General features: G+C 34.3%; 1 protein-coding gene across 10 annotated transcripts in view; it reads right to left on the bottom strand.

Annotated features, from left to right (window-relative positions):
- Positions 1 to 12241: 12241 nt before the first annotated feature.
- LOC123545243 (estrogen-related receptor gamma-like) overlaps positions 12242 to 15620 on the bottom strand; it is a 159010-nt gene continuing 155631 nt past the window's right edge. For all 10 annotated transcript variants that reach the window (XM_053521388.1, XM_053521387.1, XM_053521394.1 and 7 more), the window contains one exon: positions 12242 to 15567. The gene's annotated coding sequence lies outside the window, so the exon portion shown is untranslated. The remainder of the gene's footprint in view (positions 15568 to 15620) is intronic.

Below are 15620 nucleotides of genomic sequence, written 5' to 3'. Positions count from 1 at the left end.
AAAAGGCCGAAAAACAAACCGAGGGCACCATTAACAGAGTACACAGTTGGCCATCCTATGGATCGTATACAAACGGACATAATGGGGCCATTTAATGAGACAGAATCCGGAAATCGGTACATTATCGTGGTCATTGACGGATTTACCAAGTGGGCAGAGTGTTACGCAACCAGAGATCAGCTAGCAAGTACCATTGCTCATAAGATTGTATATGAATTTTTGTCCAGATATGGTATGTGTTTGGTCATACATTCTGATCAAGGGACAAATTACCAATCCAAGTTGTTCAGTGAAGTCTTTCGGATTTTGGAAATTAATCAAACTAGGACTAGTGGATATAGGCCAATGGCAAATGGTGGACCAGAGAGATTCAATCAAGTTTTGCAAAATATGATATCTACTTATTTAAACTCCAATCAAACAAACTGGGATGAAAATCTTAATTTAATCACATCCGCATATAGAGGATGTGTCCACCAGGCGACCGGATTCACGCCAAATTATTTAATGATGGGACGTGAAGCTATTATCCCGGCTGACATTTCACTTGGCTGCATTTTAGAGAACAAGATAAGTTCAGTGGACTATGCCATTAAACTACAAGAGAAGTTGACAGAGGCGCATCAGGTAGCACGAACTAATTTGCAAAAGAATGCTGTCAGACAGAATCGTGATTATGACACCCGGATTTCAAAAGCACATTTTAGTAAAGGACAGTTAGTTTTGTGCTTAGAGAAGTCAAGACATAAAGGAATCAGCAAGAACATTGACCCTAATATTTGGAAGGGGCCTTATGTTATTACAAGGAAGATCACAGACCTTTTGTATGAGATAAGACTTTCCCCAAATGGCAAATCAAGAGTAGTGCATCATGACAGACTGAAACCGTTTCATGGAAATAAAATGACCCATTGGCAATCAAACATGGTGAAGTCCAAGGAAAATAACCAAAAATCAAAAATGAAAAGGTACCAGCAAACTTCCAAATCCTGCCTGGACAGTACCAGTCAACAAGTGAGGAGAAGTTCAAGGAACAGGACCCAATACAGACCATACCAACATGGTACACAATAGTTAAAAATATTAAAAGTGTTGACACTTTTGGATTTAGTTAATATTCCTTCTGGATTTAAAGTGTTAACTAATATTCATCCTGGATTATAAGTGTGTAATTATAAATTACATTATTCTTTGTATGGATTTAATTAGTGGCCGCATTGGTAATAATAATAACATTCAGCCTAAGTGTATTCAAATGGATTTATTATTCTTTGTATGGATTTAATTAGTGACTGCATTGGTAATAATAATCCCATTCAGCCTTGGTGTATTCAAATGGATTTATTTGTGGGTTTCATTTTCAGATATGAAAATTTGTGCCATTTATTAAAATCATTTGTTGTACAATTAGATATTCTTGGCACACAGGACTTAAAACTTTGGTAGAGACGACTACCATAGCCATATAAATTAGACATTGAGCCTATTCCTTCTTTTCAAATTAATTTAAATAAATTAAAGGCACCAGGGCTTACATTAGTAAATGGTAAAGACGACTACCATATCAATGAAATTAATCAAAATTGTGCCTATTTCTATCATCATTCTGTGTTAATGTTAAAATAAATAAAGGCACCAGGACTTAGTGCGAGAGAAATAAACATTGCGTAAACAACACTGGATTTTATTTTACATGTGTTTCACTAGGACAGTTAGTGATTTTTTTACACTTTTAATGTTTCATACTCACATTAGTATAATAGTCATTTTACATGTATACTACTATGAGAAGTATTTAGTAACGTAGTTCTTCCGAACTATAATCCTGAGTTTTATTAAAACACAGAGTATAGCATGTTTGCTACTGTTCATGACATTTAATCATTATATTGAGGAACAGTTTCAATGAATAATAGTTTAGTTATTCATATTCTTATGTATCTTCTTCATAGTATTTGAGAGCAAGAGTCTGGCTCAGTAGTCACTTATGTTTTAATGTTTAAACTTAATTGGGGACAATTAAGAAGCTAAGGGTGGGGGAGTGTTGTAAATTTAGCAGTCTTATTAAAGCTGATTTATTAATTGATTCTACTGATGAGAAGCCCGCCCGCTTAGCTCAGTAGGTAAGAGCGTTGGTCTACGGATCGCGGGGTCGCGAGTTCGATCCTCGGGCGAGGCGTGTGTTCTCCGTGACTGTTTGATAAACGACATTGTGTCTGAAATCATTAGTCCTCCACCTCTGATAATTCATGTGGGGAAGTTGGCAGTTACTTGCGGAGAACAGGTTTGTACTGGTACAGAATCCAGGAACACTGGTTAGGTTAACTGCCCGCCGTTACATGACTGAAATACTGTTGAAAAACGGCGTTAAACCCAAAACAAACAAAAAAAAAACAAAAAAAGTCTACTGATGAGAAACTTTGGCTTCTGCTACTTGAGATGTCACCAGTTACCCTCATAAATTGCTTGGGAATGGACTTTGTATCTTTTTGTATCATTTTATCCGGGTATGTTGTCATCATGTACCTTCGTTAACATGTCTGGTTTGTTAGAGTTAGAGGTGGCGCTGTATCTGGGATGGTACCACCAGTCAACGGTTATCCTCATAAATATTAGGGGTAATCTTTGTCTTTCATTACTATGATACACTCCAAATATGGGAGGGTACCTGCTTTTGTATATAAACCTAGGTCAGAACTAGGGAGGGGAATTCTTTACTTTTGGCTCGGACTTTGAAAATGACAGATCATAGAAACAAGAAATGAAATATTTTACAGTTATAATTATAAGTGACTTTAGACCAGAGGAATGAGAGAATTACAATTTTGATGTCTATATTACCATCACTTAGACTATATATCCATCACATAATAAACGAACATAGAAAACTGGAATTAAAGTGTTATTTCATCAATGGTGTATATACCCTCACCCGCGAACCTACGTTTTTCAACAGTATAATAATTAGAAGGGCGGAGAGGCAACATATTAATTCTGTAAAGTGTCCAGGAACCATTAGAATGTTATGTAATGGTTAATATTGCCCCATTCAAGTGTAAAATATTTTCTCCAATAGAAACTCATCATACAAAAAATGTATATATGTCAATAATCATGGTACACCCTGTATGTGCATTTTTTGGAAATAAAAGTACTTTCCCCCAATGCATCAGAAAAATATTAACACATAATATTGATTATTATAATATACACGTATTCCCTGAGTGGCTTCTTGATGCACTGGGGGGAAAGTCATGCCATTTGAAAATGAAATTGTATATGAAATTGTATATGAAATATAAGGGAAAAGTACTCGGACAAAACGTTTCAAAGTCATCTTTTTACAATTTTTTTGTGAATGAAGACATTGTGGGGTCGTATTTATTCATTATCAGGGTCATATTTTCCTTTCCATTGAAGTTTAGTAGAAATTTTATTTTTAAGGTTACTTGAGGGGAATGGTAATTGAAATCACACAATGTCCTTCAAAAGGTGAACCAAGTATAAAACAATTTGATTTTTAGGTCTTACATGGATGGTATGACTGCATAATGCTGAAATGCACATGAAAATTTTAGGTTTTGCAGTTTAATAATAAAAGTAAGTTTATGTCTATGCACTGGCAATATTGTTGGCAACATTGGTTAAACTGTTGAAATTTGCATACCAGTATGAACATTGACTACATGACAGAGAAAACACAGTTATGTACCATTTAACTGTGAAGAATAACATGCATCAACTGGAAAAGTTATTCCATAATAAAGGTATGAAATACAAAAATTAATGATGTATGGCTGCATTTAATGCTCACATGATCTGTGTGATAATGTGTTCTGTTCAGTTTTATTTATACATTATTGAAAAGGTCACATATAATATGTTCTGAAATGACACTGCAGTAGTTACTGTTCTCACAATAAATTACTAAAATTTCATTCAAACTATTTGCTAAAAGTTACAAGAAAAGCCGTAATTAAAGACCCACCACGACCCAGTGGTCTACTTTTTTCTCCCACAAGAACTTCCTGAAAATCATTCTAATAATACAGCTATATTACATGATGATGGGTGGATAATTTAGGCCCTCCCTGAATTAATATGTTTTCACAACTTCGTCTACAAACTTATTCAGTCAATCGCTTTTCGGTATAGGTTTAAAAACATTGGTGAATAATCATCTTGTCTTGTAGAAACAAAGATTGATCTAAACTTAGTTTAACATATCAAATACTGTTCTGAATCCTATATTCATCCAAAACAATGTTTAGAGATTAAACACATTGTTTGGCCTTAAATATCTTACAGAAAACTTGTTAGTTGATATTTTGTATTTCTCACTTTTTTCATGCAAATCATGTATAATTACCATCAAGGAAACACAAAAGAATACTGTTATTTTGTGGTGTCTCTTTAAAAATTGTTTGTTTGCGATAAACGCAACCCAAAGTTTTTTGTGTTGGCAGGTAAGAAGGGAATTTTGAAAATTTCAAATCATATAGGGATTTTTTTTTTCATCTGACTGGCAGGAAAAAAAAGTTCGGTCACAGCGATTTTCACGAGTATGTTGTGTTACCGCAAACAGATGTTTTTTAATGATAGCCAAATTAATACAAAAATAAAAAGACTTTATATCATTATCAAAAGAAGACCATGTTCCTTTGATTTGTATTTCATATAAAGAAATAACTCACTCAGTTAAATGTATTTACTATCGTTCTCGGTTTAACCGGTTCTTCTTAGTTCATTACTTTTCCATATAAGGAAAGTAGGATAAAGTTACGTAGCTGACCTGTGCTTATTTAAGACACAGAAAAGGCGGGAATAGGTTATTCGAGGTTCAACGGACGAATCGTTTTGTTCTATTAATTTGAATTATGGACAGCAGCCATGATAGGAGAAATAACTCCAGTTCTACGTTGACCTTGCCAGAGTACGAGAAACTCCAGCATTTGAGAACTATTGTAGCTGAGAATGGGTCTAAAAGACGATAGACACTGGGGGAGCGAGTACACAAACGTTGCAGAGGCTTCACATAACCGTAACGGTAAGTCCCCGGGGGATAATTGTCATTCTGAAGCTTTTGAAGCTTTCGATTTATTTCGGACTTATTTTGATGCACAGCGTAAAGATTCCAAAAAAATTTAAATGTTCGATCTGTAAAGAAAGCTGAAGAAGACAAATTCAAAAAGGAATCTAACTGTATTCAATACGAATTCAACTCTGACATTCTTCAAAGACTAGAAGTGGTAGTAGGGCTGAAATTACTCCAGAAATTACAGAGATTGTAAACGAGGTAGTTGCTAAACTAAAACACAGAAGATAGTAGATAGTTCCCCGGGGGCTGGGGCCCCTTGCCGGCGGGGGGATAGAAAATGCCGGCTGTATCTCCATGCAGAGGGGTACGACTCCCCCGAAAATGGAGCCACCTGTTTGCCGTGAGTGGCGGCCCGTAAGCCGGAGAAGAGGGTCCTGGATGTTGAGGTGCCCCATGGCATCTCGGGGAGATGATGTGTACTTGTTTACATGTATACATTCTCTTTCCGGGATGTGGATGCCAATACACATCTTTGGCCTCTGATTCGGTGTAGACGTTTTTGGCGGTCGTATTGGCCCGATACTATCAACTTGAAAAAAACTTGAAACTGTTTTATTTGATTAAACGCCTATTTTTACGGAAAACATATTCAATGGCGTTTTACAAATACATAAAAATACGACAAAAATATAGATATTTAATGACATATAACATAAATGAGCATAAATATCATTGTGAATAAACTATTTAGTAAGCATTAAAAAAAAAAAAAAAAAAAAAAAAAGATCAGACATCAGATAAGATTAATAAAATATTAGAACATTAAGATACGGTAAGACAGCTGTTTGTTATCAAGTAAGAATTCGAATGTATTTACACAATAAAATCATCCAGTTCACGTTACTTCAATCTCTTAAAAAATACAGTCACAGTTTCTAAAAGAGTGCATAGTAATTTCCAAAATAATGAGTTTTCAACTTCTTTTTGAAAACATCTATTGTGTCTGAGTTCCTTATTCGAGAGGCAATTCATTCCAGAGTTTAGGTCCAACAGTACCCAAAACTTCTGTCGCTGAACGTTTTGCGCTTGTTGAAAGGAACAACGAAACACCCAGTAACGGAATTTGAAGAACGCAAGTTCCTTGTCTGTGTTTGTTTTATGAGAAGTTCAGAAAGATATTCTGGAGAGTTTCCAACTGAACAATTATACATGTAGGTGAGCATTTTGAATGTGATTCTGGCTTTGATTGGTAGCCAGTGAAGGTCATACAGCGCTTGCTTGGAACTGTCATATTTTCTTCGATTTAGGACAAGTTTTGCACACATGTTCTGAATTCGTTGCATTTTGTTTACTTCGCTTTGAGCAATACCATATAGAATGACATTACAGTAATCTAAATGGGATATCACCAATGGCAGTACAAGGGTTTCGGTAGCCTCTTTGGTAAGATATTTCCGGATACATTCTATTCTGAAGTAGTTGAGCATTGCTGTTCTACACTTTCGTTTTACATGCTCTTTTAGATTCAAGTTTTCATCCAGGAATGCACCTAGATATCGAATAAAGCTCACTGATTTCACTTCATCACCTACAATACATATTTTGTCAGTTGAACACTTAGAGAGCTGTTGCCTACTACCAAACATGATGAACTCGGTTTTGGAAGTGTTCATTTTCAGCTTATTTTCATTCATCCAGTTGTTGATTGTTTTAGCACATTGTTCAAGTTCTCGTATTGCCTGGGATTCTACTGTTGGAGATGATGGTTTAAAGCGTTTATTGGCAGTGTGGTCATCCGCAAAGCCGTAAACTGAAATCGACGGCGGAATAACATCAAACAGTGTCCCCGCATATGTCAAATATAGCCATGGCCCTAAGCAGCTCCTTGTGGAACGCTACAATTTAATTGGCGTGGAGATGACATGGTTGAATTGACACTTACACGACAACTTCTGGGGCGCAGATAGGAATAAACCCCAGTCAGTGCTGTTCCACGAACGCCATATGTTTTTAACCATCAACAAGAATTTTCATGATCACAGTATCAAAAGCGGCACTGAGATCGATGGCAATTAGCGCCGTAACTTCTTTCTTCTCATAGCATCAATCGGCTAGTCATGCCAAGCCCTAGGAAATCTCTTTAATTACGTTTGCATCTTCTTGTTCTTCACTTTTAAATTACATCTATGTGTTTTTATTTCTAGTTTGGTACAATTTCTGAGCTTTTGAAAAATTTATGTTATACAAAATCAAGTTTCTCTTATTGTCATATCTTATGCGCTCAGCAAATTTCATTGTACGTTCACACGGGTTATGGAACACTTCCTGAAAATATGTATTTCCATCTTTTTTCCCTAAAAGGGGCGGTGGCTTAGGGTCAATTGGTTGGGTAGAGTAGCAATCCAATCCCTTATTGTTTTTTTGCAATAAGTGGTGATTAAAAAGATTCCAAAATATTGGCCGAGTATATCATACAGTACCCCTTTACATGTATAAGCTGGATATCCCCTTTGTTTACATTGTTCCCTTGTTGGACTCCGCGGCGGTTGGGGGCTGCGAGTGATGAATCTGAAACATTTAAGCATTGAAAATACAAATAAAAATAAAACGACCGCATTCGGAAACGACTCTGACGACAAGGAAGGTGAGATTTTCTCACCGACCATTTGGCTCAAACACTATTTACCCTAGATTTCTTTGATTCAGTCCACGACGAAACATTTAAAATGTCAAGTATCTCTCCATTTGTGATTGGGGAAAAACACTCGAGGGTGTCGTGGTGTTCCAAAAAATCAGTTAAGAAACTGCGTACAGGGGACCTGTTTCGGGAGGTTGACAAAGCAGCGTATGCAATAATTTACTTGGCATGACGTCTTTTTTTAAAACACCCATGCAAGTGTATCCACACCGTTCTCTGAACTCCTCAAGGGGATCATTCGTTGTCTGATCTTGCAGGAGTATCGAGAGGGGAAATTGTGCGAGAACTTGCTGCGCAACATGTCACTGCTGCTAGACGCATCAAAATAAAGAAAACTAGGCAAAGAAATCCAAAGAACATATCATCCTAACATTTGGCGTTCCATTTCTTCCTTCTGTGATAAACATCGGCTATCTTGTACAAAAGTTTCAACTTGCATTCCAAATCTCTTCAATGTTATAATTGTTTCAAGTTTGGCCACAATGAAAACAACTGTAAAGCTGATCAATTTGCCCAAAGTGCTGCCAAAATGGTCATTTCATAAACATGACACCTGCAGATATCCATTGCATTGTGTGAATTGCGGCGAGCCCATTCAGCCAAGTCTCGAGACTGCAAGACATGGAAGATCGAAAAGGAAGTTTCCATGTCAAATTCACACAGGGCATTGGATTTCCTGAGACTAGAAAAATTCCCAATGTAAATTGTATCCCCATCATGACAGAACATATTCTTCCATAAAAAAATCTTAACTCAAACAAATCTACTCAATGTATTGATGTGTCTATGCAAACTGATTCCGTCCCTATTCCAAATGCCCCAAAACAAAAAAGCCAAAATACCAGAAAAACCCTGTTCAGACCCAGCAGTTCAAAATGCAGCTGCTAAACCAAGGCTGCACCAGCTGTACAAAATTTTCCCAACTACCAATTTCGCAATCGTCAAAGCAAAATGTTACACCCAAATTCTAATCAACGTGGGGGTGAGTCAAACACCCAAACAAAAAATTGACTTGAAAATGATGGGTTTGGAAAGGGATCAAACGATCCAATTCAAACCCATAACCGGTTCCCTCTTGATATGAACGGTTGACGGGGGAGGATGATGCGATCCGCCATTATCTGCTCCGCACAGTTTAACCAGCACAAAGGTGGGGAAGATCAAAAGGTTCCACCTCCTGAATCAATGCAACACTAATATTTTAAAATTTTCCCAGTCGTTTAATTTTTGTTTCCCAGTGTAAATGGAAAGTAAAATTATCCAGTGAATTGCGTGGACTTAAAGCAAATTATAAGAAATTCCCCTTCTCTTATCAAAATATAATCCTTCATTATGTGACTTAGTAAAACATTTTTAAAGGAATCGGACAAAATAGCTTTCAAAAATTATTCAGTGTATAAATTCATAAATACTAACCTGATAGAGCTTCTGGTGGTACATATATATTATTAATAATGAAATTGTCCGCACAGACAAATTGTTCTAAATACAAGTATTCAATCAGTTGCAAAAAACGTACTTTACATCGACCAATTACTATCTGTTCGATTTACATCCCTCCCAAATTTAAACTAAATCTTGAAGATCTTGATGATTTTTAAAAAAAATTACCAAAAACCATTTTTGCTTATTGGAGATTTTAATAGTCATCATGAATTTTGGGGCTGTTCTGACAGCAACCTAGAGGTCAAATTATTGAAACTTTTATTGAAAGAAATGCCTCTGTTTATTAAATGAAAAATCCAAAACTTATCTTCATCCTGCAACAGGTAACTTTTCTTCGCTTGTTTGACAATTTGTAAACCCGAACATCTTTTTTGGTTTTGAATGGAAAGTACTGGATGATTGCTGGTGTGACATTTTCCAATTATTATTTCAAATACTTCTAATCTGCCATCAGGCCACCCTTCATATTTCAAATTTAATAAAGCTGAGGGAAAGCAATTTAAAAAGCTATGTAAAAATGATTTGACTTTGGAGAATTTTACTAATTTTTATGATCCTATTGATCGGTTTTCAGTTCTTCTGTCCGTATTGCTGACAAGTCCATTCCTAAAACTTCAAGAAATGGTAAACATAAAAATTAAGCCTTGGTATAATGATGATTGTAGGACTGCTGTTCGAAACGTAGAGCGGCCATTAAAAAGTTCAATATACGGCCGACGAAAAAAAACCCTACAATCAATTAAGATTCTGAGAGCAAAGCTCGCAGAACTATAAAACAAGCAAAGAAAAAATCATGGCATTCTTTACGTTTCAAAACTTAATTTAGGTCATCGGTTAAAAAAGTCTGGGAAATGATTCGCAAAATAAGTGGAAAAGGAAAATCTTCAAATGTTTCCATCTTACAAAGTCAGACCGTCTATTGCATCTAGCAAGGAGGACATTGCCAATACACTTGGTAAAACTTTTTCAAAAAACTCTTCATCAAACAATTATGATAAAGGTTTCAAAACATAAAATCGACAAAAGAAAGTAAACCTTTAAATTTTGATTCAAATAATGATGAAGATTATAAAAAACCCTTTTTTTCGCTCACAAAAATTGCTTGACGCTTTAGAATAAATGTCACGATACCGCAGCTGGTCCGGACCAAATTCATTATACTTTTAAAACATTTACCACAAGAATCTTAGGACCTCCTACTTGAAATTTATAATATTCATGGGAAAACTGGCATTTTTCCAGATTCTGGAGAGAGTATAGTTATTCCAATACCAAACCGGAAAGATAGACTAACCCCAGTAATTATAGACCCATTGCACTTACCCGTTGTTTATGTAAAACGCTAGAACGTATTGATCAATTCTAGATAGTTTGGTATCTTGAATCTCAAGGCCTAATTACAAACTTTCAAAGCGGTTTTCGCAAGCAGCGCAGCACAACTGATCATCTTGTTCGACTGGAAAATTTTATTCGTGATGCAAATTTGTTTAAAAAAAAGGGATTTTTGGTCTGTCTTTTTCGATTTTGAAAAAGCCTATGACACTACATGGAAATATTGGTATTATGAATGATCCGTTCTGCTCCGAGACAATTATAAAGTTCAGTAATGAGCAAGGCATGACCAAACTTTGAATCAAGAAAGATTGCACACAGGCAATGGTTTTGTATTTTGGGTTGCTTTAGTCAGGGTCGAGATCATTTGAAAACAAAGAAATGGCTCACAATAACTTTAGTTAGGAAAAAAGTAAGTAGAAATAAAAGTAAATAGGTAGCTTTTCAGAAATCAGAATAATGGGACATTGTACATAAACTTGTCTTACCTTCCTTACAATCTGTTGTAAAGTTCATTGCAATACCTTCATTAGTTTCAGAGGTTTTTCAAAATAATCAACAATAAAGCAATATTTTCAATGTAAAAGGCAGAGTTATGACACTTAATATTTAAACTAACAGTATGATTTAAAGGTTTGTGTGTAGATTCCATCAAATGAATGAACAGCTTGTAGAAATATTAAATGTCATCTTTTGGACATTTTCAAGTGAAAAGATGTTGTAGGATTTTTTTTTTGTTTTATCAAAACAAGTCATGAGTTATGGACCGATATGTGAACCAAAGTTTCAATCTGTCATAAGTTCCACTGCAATTTGTTTCACATATATTCACAGAAATAAATCAGTTTTGTTATTTTTTCTTCACCAACAAGAGCTGTCACTATTGACGACAAATGCCTCTGAAGCGTGCCCAAGAATGCCGCAGATGTCTGCGCAAAAAATCACACATCATTTCGTGAACTTGGTCACAGAGACCCAAGTAATAAGTGTGACACATCTTCTCAATATGGTGTCAAATAAATGGAAGTTACTGACCAGACAAGAAACATCTTCGACTTCTAAGCGTGACCATGACCTTGGAGCTATGGATCTTAGTCTTGCACATGACACATCATTTCAATATAGGGAACACGGATGGACGAACAGTGCGATTTTATTATGCCCACCTTCAGGGGCATAATTTTGTGAATATAACAGGCAGTTATTCAGCATGGCGTGTAAACTAACATTATAATATCAAAGGATTGTATGAAATTTCAATCAAATGCATAGATATTAGAAACATTGAAAATGTAAAAAGGGCAGACAATTTTGACAAATTAAGTTATGGGACCTGGTCATATGATCATACATTTTTTTTATTTCTGGACAGGACAGGGCGTAATGATCCATATAGCCCGCACTGGTGGGGATTTAATAACTGAACAAGTTGCATCAGTTTTCCAAGTATGATATGGGCCTTTCAATTTATTTGTAATATGTGCAGTCAATTATCTTTGAATATAGAATTCTGGGAGTACCTTACAAATGGACAAGACATATCAGTCATTCATTTAATAACAACTGCACAACTCCCTGTAAATTAAAAGTTTGTACTGAAACGAATTCTTCTCAAACTCAATTTGAAGTGTTTCACCAGGAGATAGTAAGTCAGCACACTGAAGATCAGAAATAGCATATACTTGAAATACCATTCAGTTCTTTTCTTTGATCAACAACAAACACTGTTTAGCTCCAATTCTTTTACTTTATATACATAACAAACCAGAGGTATAGCTTTATTTCCGATAGTTACCAACTTTGTAAATATAATCTAAACTTCAAACAACACGAACATATTTGATCACATTGCAAAAAATAACCAAACAGAATTGAACAAATTCAATTATCTTATTCTTTGTTTATAACATTTTCCCTATCCATCACACTGTTAGTTCCTATGCAAACAGATAATATACTCTTTTCCTACACAGTCAAATGTAATAAATCAACAACAAAAAATAACAATTTTACAAAGCGCTGTCTTTTGTTACCAGTTTTACTTTTCTTAAGGAATGGTTGTATTTAACTTCTTATAATTAAAAAGCAAGCTTTCAGCTGCAATTCAAAAATACAGTGTATTCTCATATACCGCTGCCAATATATTCAGCTGCAATTCAAAAATACAGTGTATTCTCGTATACCGCTGCCAATATATTCAGCTGCAATTCAAAAATACAGTGTGTTCTCGTATACCGCTGCCAATATATTCAGCTGCAATTCAAAAATACAGTGTATTCTCATATACCGCTGCCAATTTATTCAGCTGCCGTTCAAAAATACAGTGTATTCTAATAAACTGGTGCCAATATATTCAGCTGCAATTCAAAAAATACAATATATTATAATAAACTGCAACTAAAATATTCAGCTGAATTTCAAAAATACAGTGTATTCTGATAAACTGCTGCCAATATATTCAGCTGCAATTAAAAAGTACAGGCAACCAAATTTAACAGAAAGTTGTTCATGAAAAAAAAGCTGCTCCTAGATAATTTAACTTTATTTTTTCATGCAATTTTTACGTGTTCGGTGGTAATATCAATCAAATACATTTACAAGGAAAATGGAATTTCAGATTTTTTCTGTCAAGGGTAAACTCTGTTAAAGCTCTTGATCTACATGTGGAATTTATTGACTTACACTGGTGAAAACACAAGCTGGTGAAAATTACTCTCTACTTTATATAAACAATTCTGTGACATAAAAATCTGAATACAATAAAGAAAGCTAGAGCAATGTGTACACTGCAGGACTTGCATAGCACTTTTATTATGTAAATTAAACTTAACACAAAATCGTATTACTTTCCTCTTTGAGCTAACTACCTTATAACAATCACTTACAGTAACTGAATTTTTCAGAAAAAAAAAGGATTAAATGTGACTAGCTAAAAAGCTTCCTATTTTCCTATGGTTTGTTTCTGTATGTTCAAAATGCTGTTGAAAATTGCCCTATGTTAAATATCAACTTTAAATAAATACTTTTATCAATAGCATTTCAGGTGAGATTTTCCACAAAGTCTAAAATAAACAATACAAATTTGAACACAAAACAGCGCAATCTCATGTCTGAATGTTTGTACGATCAGAAATATTCAGGGTTGTCAAAACAGCCTGAAAAGTCTTTAAATGTAAATTATAAAATTAAACAAAAGAAATCAAAATTAACTCTATTACGACTTTATCCAACTAACTATCAAAATATTTAAATTAATACGAGTGTAGTACTTTTCAAGTTTGTTTTTGGTACATAATCAATTAAGACAAATAATAACATGAATATCTGTTTTATTTTATGTTTTCCAGTGAATTATAGACTTTTCTCAGTGAAATAAAAGTGATAATCCACAGTTTTGAAACAGTAGATTATCATTTTTATTTTTCACTGTTTCTGCCGAACTTGTTCCGGTCCTCCGTCGCGATTGAAGTCAAATTTTATACTGAGCGTTATGAATACCGGGGACCATAATGACAATGACGATGACGTCATTTGTGATATGCTTTCTGCTGACCTTTCCCGCGGTTTTCGACATTTTATAAATTACGCATCAAAAGTAGAGTTTTATACATGAAATAAAAAGAAAATTTGTTTGTGTCAGTGAAATATCAATTTTATTTCACTCGTGAGCACCAAAAAAGTCATTTTCACTCGTAGCTACGCCACTCGTGAAAAAATAAGTTTTTGATGCTCACTTGTGAAATAAAATTGATATTTCACTGAAACAGACAAATATCCTCTATGTAATACCGTTGTAAACAAGAAAACGACAACCCTGAATACTGCAACAGAACAGTTATTGTTGTATACAACATTTAAAAGAATTGTATGATGTCTGTTAGCATTGTAAATAATTTGATAATTTATTTCAAATTAGTAAAACAATTAATGATAAAATTATCAAAAAATACATTGTTTAAAGGTTGCAATTCCAAAAAAAAAAATCCACTTTCAATCGACATGTGATAGAGAAAAAAAAAGTTTAAACTTGTTTCTTTACTATAAAACAATTGGAAAATATTCTTGTAAGTTTCTTTGCAATATTGGTCTAACAAATGGAAACATACAGTACTTTCAAAATATATTTTGTTCATTGGTAAATGATGATTGGCAAGATATAATAAATTTAAAGATGTTGTAATAATTTCAAGTTCAATAAACATTTAAAATATCAAAGTTATATTGAATAAAAGTGATATTTTTTTACAAAACTGATTTCCTGTCATTATGAAGTTTTTGGTGCACTTGTTCTTTTTGGCACAATTCTTTATTCAAATACAAACATATGGACTTGGTAATCTTAGTAAACCCAATTCATTGGTTCCTGACAGAGGAGTCGCGGGACTTGTCTCAAAACTTGAAAAATCTAATTTGTTGAATTTGAGAGCAATTCTGAAATTGTCCAGTGGCAAAGTTGCATGCCGGGACTGGTCTAAAAAACCATACTCATTTGCTTGGAGCTAAGTTCTCTAGATTTCTCTTCAAATACAAAAACTCAGCAGAGTTTTTCAATTGTGCCAATTTGGGTTGAAGTATCATTGTGCTTTCTTGATAGAATAAGATGTAAGACCAATGTTTCTATTGTAAAGTAATTTTTGTATAAATTTGTGTAACAAATAATTTTACTTTCCTTCAAAATTTCCCAAACTTTTAGTTGAGCTTACTGATTTTTATAGTAAGCACTTAACTATTTTTGTCGATTTAACTTAAACATCTTTGGAAAAGGGTATCACAAATAACTAAATATAACAAACGAAATAAACAATATAAAACCCCACATACGTAAGAATGATGACAAAATCAGATGAAATTTTGTCAAAATTCTTTCACAACACAACTACAGTTGGTAGATTTGTTTTGTGACTATTCAGGCAATTTCATGGCTTTCTCTAGATCTTATATTTTAGAGTTCAAACTTTTACCTTACCTTTGATACAAGGCTTAAAAGGTTTATCTTCTGCATACAGCAAATTTGTTTCAAAAAGTAAATTTATTCCCATTTCAAAACCTTAACCTGTTTGTTTTGGGTTTAACGCCATTTTTCAACAATATTTCAGTCATGTAACG

The sequence above is a fragment of the Mercenaria mercenaria genome, chromosome 1, assembly GCF_021730395.1.
Source record: "Mercenaria mercenaria strain notata chromosome 1, MADL_Memer_1, whole genome shotgun sequence".
In the NCBI taxonomy this organism is placed as follows: Eukaryota; Metazoa; Mollusca; class Bivalvia; order Venerida; family Veneridae; genus Mercenaria; species Mercenaria mercenaria.
Note: the sequence above shows the minus strand (reverse complement) of the source record. Positions and strands in the feature narration are given on the sequence as shown.